Source organism: Tupaia chinensis, unplaced genomic scaffold (assembly GCF_000334495.1).
Source record: "Tupaia chinensis unplaced genomic scaffold, TupChi_1.0 Scaffold000212_1, whole genome shotgun sequence".
Taxonomy (NCBI): Eukaryota; Metazoa; Chordata; class Mammalia; order Scandentia; family Tupaiidae; genus Tupaia; species Tupaia belangeri.
Genome location: NW_006159687.1, coordinates 1,373,785 through 1,387,896, shown reverse-complemented (window position 1 = coordinate 1,387,896; position 14,112 = coordinate 1,373,785). Strand labels below are relative to the sequence as shown.

At 41.9% G+C, this 14,112-nt stretch overlaps 1 pseudogene; it reads left to right on the top strand.

Annotated features, from left to right (window-relative positions):
- Positions 1–9,595, top strand: part of LOC114007627 (tigger transposable element-derived protein 1-like) — a 45,209-nt pseudogene extending 35,614 nt beyond the window's left edge.
- The last annotated feature ends 4,517 nt before the right edge of the window (positions 9,596–14,112 follow it).

The following is a 14,112-nucleotide window of genomic DNA, read 5'->3' as shown; positions in this document are numbered from 1 at the left end:
GTAGGTGGCAATTAGGAACGAGGAATTCTGTAAGGCCTCGCTCGCCCCCACCGTGCGGTCTGCAGACCAGCAGCGTCGGCATCACCCAAAAGCCAGTTACAAGTGTAGAATCTTGAGCTGCACCTTGCACCTAATGGGTGCGAATTCACATTTTAGCATGATTTCTAGCTGATTCGTGACACATTCAAGTTTCTTTTCCTTTCTTCTCTTTTCTTTTTTTTTTGGTTGAGAGGTTTTTGCTATAGGGTGCATGCACTTGCCAGAAAGACAGAGAGACAGAAAGAGAGAAATCACCCCCCAGCGGAGGATGGTCATGCCGCAATCCCTTCTCCTCCACTCTCCTCTCAGGATCTTGGGCACACATGCACGTATGCCCTGTGTGAGTTTAAGCCACTGGGTCCGGGACTCCAACCGCAGTCAACTACACGGAAGTCCAGCAACATGTCCATTACGCCAGCTGCTGGTCCCATGACATGTCGAAGTTTGAGAAGCACTGCTTTTTGTTTTTCAGCTGCTACAACATGGATCAGTGAGACAATTCTGGCCACTTCATGCTTGCGCCTCCCCAGCCATCCTACTACAGGGAAATACTGGTGGCAGCTCTTCTCTTCCTCATGTCCCTTGTCTCATCCTTGAGGGCCTTGCTAGTGTTGGTCAATTCTCTAAGTGCTTACATATATTAAATTATTTAACCTTTGAGACAAGTTCATGAGGCAGCACTACCTCCCCCATTTGACAGATGAGGGAACTGAAGCATACAGAAGTAACTTGGCCAGTCAGACCATTCGTCCATGGCAAGGCCTGGTTTCAAACTCAGGCTCCAGAGGCCATTCTGGTAGCTACTAACCACGCTAGTGCCGCGCTTTTCCGTATTGTATGGATGATGAAAACCCTTCTCTAGGGCCAACTGATGGCATGGTGGTTAAGACAGTTGGATCCTGTGTGGTCTACTCTGTGGTTTGAGTCCTGGCCTTGTGACTTGAGGAACATGCCAGGTGCGTGTGCATGTGCCCCCAATTCCGACAGGAGAAATGGGGGAAAAGGAACTGTGGCCTGACTAGCCCCCATATGTGGGGGGGTGCTAGTCACTTTCCATCTCTTTCTCTGTCTCTCTCTGGCAAACACAGGTACTCTTCAGTAAATGAAACTAAATAAATAACAAACCAAAATAGTATTTAAAAAAGAAAACTCTGCTCTAAGTAATTACAATAAAATTTTTTAAAGAATTATTTTATTTAACTTTGTTTATTTATTTATTTTAATTTGACTAGAGAGGGGCAGAATGAGGGAGAGAGAGAAAGTGAGAAAGTAAGCCGCCAGATTTGGGACTTGAACCATGGTTGGCCATGTGGGAGTCCAGTGTCCTTCACCACGCTACCTGCCTGCCCCACCATAAAAATTAATGGTAAGGAAGACACCATTTCATAGAACTAACAAAAAGTCCCCAAAACACTGAAAGTAAGAGAGACAGGTTGGATCAGGAACCATCTCTTATACCTGCCCAAATCATTAAGGGGACTCTTGACGTGTTAGAAATAGAGGCTTGCACTGGAACTTACAGAGTTTATGCTGCTCACAAATTCAAGTAAATTTATTTTGACAGACTGGAAAAACCTAATCTTATTTCGGTTCTGCTGCTGCAGACGTAGTTTTGTTTTGATACTGTTCCTGTAAAATGCTAAGCTCCAAATCCCGTGGTTTGTTTGGATATACTTCGACACCCTGAGGGCACTTTGTGGCATGTACTCAGAGTTCATTTCATGGGACTATTCCATGGGACCAGTTCCCACCATCTTCCAAGCCTGCATGGCTTCAGAGGATCAAGCCTTCTTCTGGCATGGTTTTTGGTGCACAGGGGAAGGCAGCTGCCAGATGGTGAAGTCAGGGACCTGCGGCCTTGATCAGCTTTTGCCATCCACGCCCATGCTTTACTCAGTCGTCTTTTCATCTTCCACCTGCCCCTAGGTACAGGATCTCACGCACTCATACTCATTCTCAGTGAACTGACTTTTAAACACTAACAATTAGATAAGGGTGTATTTGTGTGTCTTGAGACAGGTTCACCTAGGCTGTTAAGCTTTTGATCATGAGGCAAGTGGGAAAGTAGAATTACTTGCGGAAGTAAATCAATCTACTTCTTGTTCTCCGAGGGAGATAAACTTCTTGCCTGCTCCCTGAGATCTGCTGGTCTTTAGCCCCGTTCGGCCTCACTGAGAACGGTGAAATGCCGAGGTGAAAGAACACGAGGGCCCAGGTAGTGAAGAGCCAGATCACACATGGCCTGTTCTGTGGCGGGAGTCCAGACCCGTGAGCTTGAAAACCATGCTGGGTGTGCCCACGACTGTGTAATTTGAACACTGGACCCAGTGACTTGAAAAACACACTGGGCATTGTACACGTGTGTCCAAAATCCCAAGAGGAGAATGGAGGAGAAGGGATTGAGGCATGGCCATCCCCCCGAGACATAATGTCTTACTTTTGCTACCTCTTTCTGTCCCTCTCTAGTGAGCACATGTGCCCTATGGAAAAACTAAAAAAAAAAAAAGAGGAAAAGAAAAACATGCTAGATGTGTGTGAATGCATGCCCCAAATCCCAATGGGATGCATCAATAAAGAGATTGCAGCATGACCATGCCCCACTGTAGGTGCTCTCTCCCTCTTTCTCTGTTTCTCTCCAGTGAATGCATGTGCTCTCTGCCAATTAAAAAGCAAAACAAAACAAACAAACAAAGAATACTATACTTGGACTCTAAAGGCCTAATCCCAACTACATCATTTTTTAGTTGTGTGATCTTGGGCAAGATACTTTACCCTATTAGAAATTGAGGTTTAGGAGGCTGGCTGGTGGCATGGAGGCAAGGGGTGTTGGACGCTGACATGGCTGACTGGTTTGAGTTCTGGACTTGGCAGATTGCTTTCTCACTTCCTGTCTCTTTCTCTCTCTCATTCTGTCCCTCTCTGATCAAATTAAAAAAACAAAACAAAACAAAACCACCCAAAAAACGTAAGTAAATAAATAAATAAAGTTAAATAAAATAATTCTTTAAAAAAAAAGAAATTGAGGTTTAGGGGCCTGGTATGTGGCGTGGTGGTTAAGGCACTGGACTCCCACATGGGCAACTAACCAGGTTCAAGTGTTGGACCTGGTGACTTGCTTTCTCACTTTCCCTCTCTCTCTTTCTCCCTCTCTGTCTCTCTTTGGTCAAATTTTAAAAATATAATAATAATAAATGAAGCTGAACAGATATTTTTAAAAATGAAAGAAATTGAGGTTTAGTGGTATTGTGAGAATTAAGAGAGGTCACTTGTGTGAAAGCTCCTTGATGCCAGCGACAGTATAAATCTCATTACATATTAACTTTTTTTTTCTTGCAACTGTTATCTTGAGACTTGGGGTGCCTGTTAGCACAAGTTTATACAACTGGTGATTCCCCACTCTGTCACCTATGTCCACTTTAATGTGTCTCCTTAAAATACTCCCATTTAGGGACTAGCAGTTGGCGTAATGGCTATGTCGCTGGACCCCCACGTAATCGACCGTGGTTTGAGTCCCGGACGCGGTGGCTTAAACTTTGCGTGCTTGCCCAACATCTTGAGAGGAGAGTGGAAGAGAAGGGATTGCAGTGTGGCCATCCCCCTTGGGGGGTGATTTCTTGCTTTCTGTGTCTTTATCTCTGTCTTTCTGGCGAGCGCACGTGCCCTATGACAAAAACCTCTCCAAAACAAAAACAAAAACAAAAACAAAAAACTCCCGTTTAGACTCCTGGAATGCCTGAACTCTTTCTTCAGTGCACCATCTTGACTTTGATTTCCTTTACCCCAATCATACCTCATCGCCAAGTCTTGTCTGCCTTAAGTCTCGTACACCCACAGGCTGGGTAGCAGCTAGTGTCAGAAGAGTGTCAGGCTTGTAGGGTCCAGAAAACTCAGGTGCAGATTTCTTGGATCTTGTATGTGTATATTTCAGCAAAAACCTATTGATTATCAGTAAGAATATGCAGCAATTTTATGGAGTCCTTATTACATGATAAGTGCCTTCCATTTCTTTCCTCATTTAATCCTTAACAAAGCTTTGCAAAATAGGTATTATCATCTCCACTTGGCAATGAGAAAACTGACACTCAGGGAAATGAGACAACTCACCCCAAGTTACACAGCTAGAGAGTGGCTGTGGCAGGGAAGATGCTAGTCACCACTTTATTTCCTCTTCCTGGGCATTTAAGAAGATGGTATTTCCCAGCCTCCCTTGTCACTTGATTGGAGCCTCGTGAATAGGGGTTAGCCCATGGAACTGGCTGTAAATTTTGTAAGCCATTTCCAAGACTGGCTTATAAAATGGTACCTCCAGCTCCTACCAGGCTATCCTTAGAAGACATAGAGTTCATAGCTGAGCTCCAGGGTAAAATAGAGCCACCCAGCCCTATGACATAAACAAGAATCGATTTTTTGTTTGTTTGTTATAGGGCATATGCACTTGTCAGAGAGGGGAGGGGAGAGAGAGAAAGTGAGAAATCACCCCCTGGGGGAATGGCCAGCCATAGTCCCTTCTCCTCCATTCTCCTCTTGGGATTTTGTGCACACATACGCATGCATCTGGGGTGATTTTCAGGCTGACATGTCTGGGACTTGAACCATGAAGCTGCTCATGTGGCATCCAGCCTCCTTAACTTCCATGCCACACGCTGGCCCAGCAAGAAAAACTTTTACTGGCTATTTGGGGATTGAGTGACAGAAGTGGGTTTTGGCATCAACTTGTTTGGACATCAATATTTCAACACGCTGTGCGACGGTCTTCTTGTATAGACATTAATAATAGATACAAGAGGCCTTCGAAAAGTTTGTGGAAAATTAAAATATAAATTTATTTCTGTACAAAAATTTGGAAATACACGCATACTTTTTTGTAATATGTATTTTACATAAAAGTTGTTGAAGGTCTCCCTACATTTTAGAGAGTGAATAGAATGTGAACAAACAAAAGAAGAGAAAGGACACATACACACACACACGCACACGTGTGTGTGTATGTATTGATTACAATTGTTCAGGTAAATTACCACATAAATACTACTCAAAAAATAATGATGAACTAGGCCCAGCCTTGGTTGCAGAAGCAGTAGCATTCTAAACTGTGGTACTGAAAGCCAGCTGGCCAACCAGAGGTTCAGATCTTGAGCTGAACTGAAAACATGCCAGGTGTACAGAGGTTCAGATCTTGATGAGCTAGAGAGCTGAAGGAAAGAGCTTACGGCATGAGACCCCATTGAGGGTCTCTCTCTCATGTGTATATGTGCTCTCTCCTATAAATAAAATGCATTTTAAAAAGGATCAGCTTGATTTCATTTCAAAAGCCACATCCAACTTGGAAGTTGAGTGAGACGTGCTGATGGTTGTAGTTATTCAGCACAATAGGTCATGTTTACAACCTTAAGAAAATTAGAATAATATGGGTTACAAGTGAACAAATGTCAGAATGAGGTACTTCTAAAAAACAACCCTTTTGGACATACAGGCTGCTGGAATTACAAAGGTTGGGCATCCCTAATCTGAAAACCTGCAACAAAAAATGCTCAAAAATGTGAAACTTTTAAAATACCTACATGACACCAGAAGTGGAAAATTCCACACAGATGTACAACTCACAGTTAATGCAGCATCCCCAAGAGAAAAGAGAAAGAAAGACTCTCCTAGCCTGCTTGTTTGGTGATGTCAAACAACCACAGCTTGTCCATATGGGCAACTGAGATTGTGACATCATTAATTTCTCGTGGGTTAATGTACACAAACTTCATTTCATACACAAAACTACTGAAAGTATTGTATAAAATCACTTTTAGACTATGTGTACAGGGTGTATAAAAGGTAAATGATAGTTGGTCCCATAGTGCAGTGGTTAAGTGCTATGTACAGAAAGCCAGATTCCACATGGCCAACAGTAGTTCAAATCCCAGCTCTAGTGGTTTGAAAAACATGCCAGGAATAACTATGTACATTCCCCAAATCTTGATGGGAATGAGGAATGGAGGGAAAAAAGATTGTGGCATGACCACATCCCATTGGAGGGTGCTTCCTCTCTCTCTCTCTCTTCCTGTCTCTCTGGTGAGTACATACTGCTTATGGCATTTTAAAAAATCAGTAAATGGGGACCAGCAGATGGTATAATGGTTACATCACTGGACTCCCATATAGTTCTGAACCAGGCTGCTTGAAACTCATACTGGACGTGTGTGCGAACTTATGTGCCCAAAATCCCAAGAGGAGAATGAAGGAGAAGGGACTACAGCATGGTCATCCCCCTAGAGGGATGATTTCTTACTTTCTGTCTCTTAGTCTCTCTCTGTGTCTCCAGCGAATGCACATGCCCTATAACAAAAATCTCAGTGGTGGCAGGTGGTGTGGTGATTACGGGTGCTGGACTCCCACATGGCCAACCATGGTTTGAGTCCTGGACCTGGCTTTTGCTTGCTCTATCTCTCTCTCTCTCACTCTGTCACTTTCTGGTCAAATTAAAAAATAAAAATAAAAAAATAAATAAAGGTAAATAAAATAATTCTTGAAAAAACTCACTAAAAAATTAATTTTATATTTAGACTTGGGTACCATACCCAAGATAACCTATTGTGTTTCCAAAATGTATATATGTATATACACACACACACATACACACATAAACTTCTGGTCTGAAGAATTTCAAATAAAGACAACTCGACCAGTACTGATTTTTTTTTTTTTTTGAGAGGTTTTTGTTATAGGTTTATGCGCTCGCCAGACAGACAGAGAAAGATAGAGAGACAGAAAGTGAGAAATCACCCCCCAGGGGGGATGGCCATGCCACAATCCCTTCCCCTCCATTCTCCTCTCGGGATCTTAGGCATGCATGCACACGCGCCTGGCGTGAGTTTAAGCCGCCGGGTCCGGGACTCGAACTGCGGTCAACTACGTGGGAGTTCAGCGACATAGCCATTATGCTAACTGCTGGTTCCTACCAGTACTGATTTTTAAGCCACAACATTATATATAGACACTTCAGAGGTTGTGTGAAGCAACCTCAGACTTACCTGACAGTTCTTTTTCAGTCACGTCTTACTGCTAGACAGAACACTGTTTAGTCACATGATCACGAATATCTCAAAGGCACTGTTAGTAGGTTACAGGTATACCTTGTTTTATTGCAGTTCATAGATATTGCGTGTTTTTTTAAATTGAACATAACATGAAAGTGCAAGGTGAGGCAGCAAGTGGTGATGTGGAAGTGGCCGCTGGTGATCTTGAAGCTCCAGCTAAGATAATTGATGGAAGTGGCTACAATAAACAACAGATGTTCAATGTAGGTAAAAAGCTTCCATTGGAAGGAGATTCCATCTGGGACTTTCAGGGCTAGAGACGTCAGTATCTGGCCTCCAAGTTTCATAAGACAGGCTGAGTCTCTTGTTTGGGGCAGATGCAGCCGGTGACTTTAGGTTGAGGCCAAATTCACCTGCCATTCTGAAAATCCTAGAGCTCTTAATAATTACTAAATTACTTTGCTTGTGGTCTATAAACAGCAATAAAACCTGGATGACAGCACATTTATTTCCAGCATGGTTTACTAAATATTTTTAAGCCAGCCATTGAGATTTACTGGTGAGAGAAAAAGCTTCCTTTCAAAGTATTACTGCTCATTGACAATGACCCTGGTCATTCAAGAGCTATGATGGACATAGACAAGAAGATTAATGCCGTTTTCATGCTTGCTAACACAACAGTCATTCTGTGGCACATGAATGGAGGAGTGATTTTGACTTTCAAGTCTTATTATTTAAGAAATACATTTTACAAGGCTATAGATGACAAAAATGATGATTTTTTTCTGATGTATCTGTGCAAAGCCAATTGAAAACTTTCTGGAAAGGATTCATTATTCTAGATGCCAGTAAGAATATTTGTGATTTATGGGAGAAGATAAAAACAACAACATTAATAAGAGTTTGGAAGAAGTCAATTTCAATCCTCATGGATGACTTTAAGGAATTCAAGACTTCAGTGGAAAAAATAACTGTGGATGCCATAGAAATGGCAAGAGAACTAGAATTAGAAGTGAAGCACAAAGGGGCCGGCAGGTGGCATTGTGGTTAGAGGTGCTGGACTCCCACATGACTGACTGTGGCTTGAATCCTGGACTTGACAGCTTGCTTTCTTACTTTCTCTCTCTCTCTCACTCTCTCACTCTGTCCCTCTCTGTTCAAATTAAAATAAGTAAATAAATAAATAAATTCTTAAAAAAAAAAGAAGTGGAGCATGAAAATGTGATTGAATTACTGCAACCTCATGATAAAACTTTAACAGATGAGAAGTTGCTTCTTATAAATGAGCAAAGAAAGTGATTTCTTTCTTTCTTTTTTTTAGAGATAAATTATTGCTATTTTTTCTATAGGGTGCATGCACTTGCCAGAGGGACAGAGAGATACAGAGAGACAGAAAGTGAGAAATCACCTCCCAGGGGAGATGGCCGTGCCACAATCCCTTCTCCACTCTCCTCTTGAAATCTTGGGCATGCATGCACATGTGCCCGGCATGAGTTTTAAAATGCCAGGTCCAGGACTCAAACTGCGGTCAGCTAAGTGGAGGGGGAGGGGGCAGCAACATATCCATTACACCATCTGCTCATCCTGAAAGTGGTTTCTTAAATGCAAACTACTGTTGGTGAAGATGCTGTGAACATGGTTGAAATGACAAAATATGATTTAGAATATTACATAAACTTAGTTAATAAAGCAAAGTCACAGTTTAAGAGGTCTGGCCTCAATTTTGAAAGAAATTCTCTTCTTGGTAAAATGCTATCAAATAACATTCTATAGTACAGAAAAATACTTCATGAAAGGGAGAATCAATTGATGTGGCAAACCTTACTGTTACTTTGCTATTTAATTATTTATTTATTTATTTATTTATTTATTTATTTATTTTAGGTGTTTGTCGTAGGGCATGTGTACTCACTGGAGAGAGAGAGACAGAGACAGAGACAGTGAGAGGGAAAGTGAGAAATCACCCCACCCCACCCCACCCCCCGGGGGGAATGGCTATACCACAATCTCTTCTCCATTCTCAGGATTTTCAGCATGTACGTACGTATTGGAATACTTCCTTTCGGTATCAGAAAACAGACCTTTTTAAGCAACGTGACTACAAGAAGGGTGTGTTTCCTCTAATAGCAGCAAACTTAGGTAGTGCCATTTATATACAACAGTTTTAAATGTATTAACTCATTTAATTCTCACAACAACCCTGTGAGGAAATGGCGGCTAGGAGAGAGGTCATCTGTCTAGGGCTATACAGCTTGTAAGGGGAAGGCCAAGCTCGGAGCCCAGCCAGCTTGACTGCAGACTCTGCTCTTCAACCATTCCGCTTGCTGCTGCCTCCCAAGAACATTACCACAGTGCTCACTATCGGCCAGACACTGCTGAAGCGCGCTCATTACTTGGAAAATTTTTTTGTCTGCTGACAACTCAATCTGCCAAATCAGTGTAGACTTTCACAAACCGTTTTCTGCACCATGTTTCATATTTAAACCCTTAGGGTCAATATCTTGCTGCCAGAGAAATTAGAGGAAATTTGATGAACAACTCAGTGGGCAGACTGTTCCAACACAAGGCTTTTGCAAGGAAATTAACTTCTACTGTTGGCAAACATAAATTATGACTAACAAGACAGGAAAATGCCAGAGTTTACAAAAATCAAATTATAGAAAATTAATAGGTATTGTTTACTGAAAGTTTTCTGTGGGCCAAGTCCAGGGCAAATGTTTTTACATTATTTTATTTATGTATCAAAAACCTCTATGAAGTATATATCGATTATTTGACTCTCAAATGCCACAGGCTATAAATTGCACAATTAGCATACTAATAAGAAAACAAAAAGTATTGCCAATTAAATTAAGACACACCAACACTTAGAAGATGCATTCTAGTATCAAAGATGTTAAAATGTGAAAGAATGTATCTTAACTTGAATACGGTATAATTCCCATATTACAGGTGAAATAAGCTTCATGAAGTTCAATTACCCAAGATCACATGGTTAGAAAGTGGTAGACCCAGGGCCGGCAGGTGGTGTGGAGGTTAAGGCACTGGACTCCCACATGGCCGACTATGGTCTGAGTCCCAGATCTGGGGGCTTGCTTTCTCACTTTCTCTCTCTCATCAAATCGAAAATAATTCTTAAAAAAATAAAAAGAAAGTAGTCGATCCAGAGTTGTATCCAGGTGGGTCTGACTTGAAGCTCATACTCTTAGCCATTTGCCAGAATCTGTCTGTGATTATGCTGCATAAAACGCAATTGAATCCCTTACTCATTGTCAAATCAATCACTAGTATAATACAGGCTAGTAACAAATTCCAAAATGACTCTTTAAGATTTGATCCGTCAAGAAGATGGCTTACACTGGTCAAATAGGTTGAAAAAAGGAAACCAATTTGTACTTTGTTTTCAGCTATGCAGACAGCATCAGCATTACAGCTTTCAAGTAACCATTTCTGTCTCTTTGACCTGGAATCACTTCTCATTCTAGTTTATAATGAAAATTAACATTGTTTTCACATAAAATAAGATCTTCGTTTCCGAAGTCATTGCTTGGCCTGTTCAATTCATAAACAAAGTACATTTTCTTCTACTCTTAATAACTCAAGATGTTTCATAACTATGTCCTGGTTTGAGATTTGAGAGTGAGCAAATAAGACCACACGAAGCTTAAAGCAGCACAGAGAGATTTCATAAAAATTATTTTTAGCAGTAAAGACCCACAAGACAGAAAAGCAGAAAATGTATACATACTCGACTCAGAATCCCAGTTGTTTTGTTTTGGTTTGTTTTTTTTTTTCAGGCGGCATCAGCAGCTTTCAACACTGCTTCCGTCGTGCATAGGACGTATATGCACAGGGTGCAACTTGAGCTCCTGCTTTAAGAGCACTAAGAGCCATTGTTTTATGATGGTCTCTTGAGGCTAGGAAAAAATGTTATTGGTGGTCTGAAAGAATAGGTTTTAATATAGGCATTTAATTTTCTTTCTATACACTCCCTGATTAAAACAAGGTTTGCCCTATTTTCTATTTTTCTTTTGAACACCATCTTTACCCACATCAACAAGCAGCACACTGACTAGCGCTGCTGCTGTTGGCTCTGAGTCCTGTCAGTGTAGTTGCAGCTTAGAGCCATCTCTTGCACTGTGTCGGGCACTGAGTCAACTTTGGTCACATTGGTAACATTCAAGTTCCTGTTTTTAAGAAATCTGGTTTTGTCCTCCAAGGGCGTGAACTAGGTTGGCAGTGGTGGCGTTGCAGTAACGCGTACCCCACGACGCCGGACCGTACACGAAGGTCCCAGGCTTGCACCAGGAGGGCTTTCTATACAAGCTGGCTCGCGCACGTGCGCCTGTGATCCTGGGTGGTCGAGGGTGAACTGCAACATGAAGAATCCACTGGGGTGCCTGTCTTGCTCGCTCTTTCTTTGTCCCTCTTTCTCAAGGAAGAAATAAAATAAAAATCAACTTGAAAAAAGAAAAGGTAAACTAAATGGTGGTATATAGTTTATTGAACATAGTTGTTTTTAAAATTTGCTGATAAGAATTTTTAAAAAACTGTTGTTCTTTGACAATTACTGAAATAAAACACGGAGGGGCCAGCAGGTGGCATTGTGGTGAGGACGTTGGACCCTTTCATGGCCGACTGTGGTTTGAGACCTGGACCTAGCAACTTGCTTTCTCACTTTCCCTCTTGCTCTCTTTTTTCTCTCTGTATCTCTCTGGTGAGCACATGTGTCCTATAGCAAATTAATATACTACTGCTACTACTAAATAAAATAAATAATTTTAATAAACACTTAAACTCTCAAGGGTAAATATGTACTAATTCAAGTAACAAACTGAGAACCTTGGGAGCATTTATTTAGTTATCCCCTTACCCATGATTAGATTAGTGACTTTGGGCAAAAGACATAATATACTGTCTGTTTCTATAAATATTTCCCTATTCATATTTTATATTTTTCTCTATTTTTTGAAAATCCAAAGAAGTGAAAAACATCCCAAATCCAACTCCTGAGATTTCAACTGTTTGGAGGAGTCAAGGAAATCATTTGAGAGTAGTGGTTTGGATTCAACCCCAGGTTTAATTATAAATCACATACTTTCCTTTCTTCTCCTACTTTTTAAAAAACCACACTATGTTACTTTTTTATTATCACTTTCAAATACACTCACTGGAGCCAGATCAACAAATGTGCTTTGATTTCAAGAGGGCTGAGTATGGAGTATTCTGATAAGACTTAACACTGACATAAACGTAACCAGGAAGGAAAATGTTAAAACGCTCACACAAATGGGAAGTCTGGGCTTGGGTCCAGTTGTTAATGCAACTAGAATGAATGTCTGAGTCGTGTTGGGATTAAACAGTCAGCTCTAATCCACTCAGTTGCACTGACATGAGCCCCTCCTGTGTGCCGGATACGACGTGAAGCTCTGCCTATGTAAAATTGCTTCCCAGTAACTGAAAGTTGGGCATTATTGGTACCACATTAAAGATAAGCCAACTCTGCTCAGAAAAGTTAGGAGACTTGTCCAAGACAACCATGCTGACACCTGTATGTGATCAGACTTGTGGCTCCAATGTTGTGTTCTTTCTTATTTTTTCAAAGAATTATTTCTTTATTTCTTTATTTATTTTTAAAGAGGTTTATTCCTGTAGGGTGCATGCACTCTCTAGAAAGACAGAGAGAGACAGAGAGACAGAAATTGAGAAATCCCCCGCCAGGGGGAATGACCATGCCGCAATCTCTTCTCCTCCATTCTCCCCTCGGGATCTTGGGCACACACGCACATGCGCCCGGCGTGAGTTTAAGCTACCGGATCTGGGACTCGAACTGCGGTCAACTACATGGGAATCCAGTGACATAGCCATTACGCTAACTGGTGGTCCTGAATCATTTATTTATTTTAAATTTCATTTGTTCTTATTATTTTAAAAATTTGATCAGTGAGAGATAGATAGAGAGAAAGGGAAAGTGAGAAAGCAAGCTGCCAGGCTGGGGACATGAACCACAGCTGGTCATGTGGAATCCAGCGCCTTTAACCACTATGCCACCTGCCGCCCCCCAACATTTTGTACTTATTACCGTGCTATTTGAGCAAGCCCTTAGTCCCCATCCTCATGAAATTTAAACTCATGATCACAAGTATAATTAGAACATAAGATGGAATACAATGAAAACCAACCAGAAGTACAAAAAAAAGTATTCTCAGGGTTCGAATACCAGAGAGACCTATCTAGATACGAGTGGGAGGATTTTGGGAAAAGAGGGTGTGGGTGGGTGGAAGAATGTTTCTGTCAGAGCCTGGGTGGGAAAAGGGACTTAGGAAGGGTAGAATTTCTATGGATACAGGCAAAGGATTGGGTGGGAAAAGGTGAATTAAGAAGAAATAGGAAAACTGGTGTGTGGATATAAGCACACACAGGAAGTGGGGAGAAATCAGGCCAGAAAGGTGCCTTGTGGCTATTGCATGAAGGTTTGAGGCTCACGGCTGGGAGGGGGGGGGATTAAGAACGTAATTTACTAGGTGGTGGGGCTCTGGGAAAGTCCGGAGTGGAGGGAGGCTTTAGAAGATTTGTCAGGGAGTAGCGTGGTATGCATGCGGGCCAATTCACTCCAAGTCAGTTCCCTACAAACCAGTCTGCCTTTTAGTGAGTAAAATGCATTTACTATCCTTTCTACGGATGGAGGAATTAGTCAGAGGGGCTGAGTAGCTTGCTGAGGTCGATGGCAGTAAACAGAGAAGCCAGGATTCCTTCCCGTGTCCCTGCTCTCAAGTCCTGTCTTGTGCACTAGTTCTCTCTTTTTTTCTCTTTTAGAGGTTTTTGCTATAGGGCACGTGGGCTCTGCAGAAAGACAGAGAGAGACAGAGAGACAGAAAGCGAGAAATCACCCCCCAAGGGGGATGGCCACGCCGCAATCCCTTCTCCTTCATTCTCCTCTCGGGATCTTGGGCATGCACGCACACGCACCTGGTGTGAGTTTAAGCCACCGGGTCTGGGACTCGAACCACAGTAACTACATAGGAGTCCAGTGACATAGCCATTATGC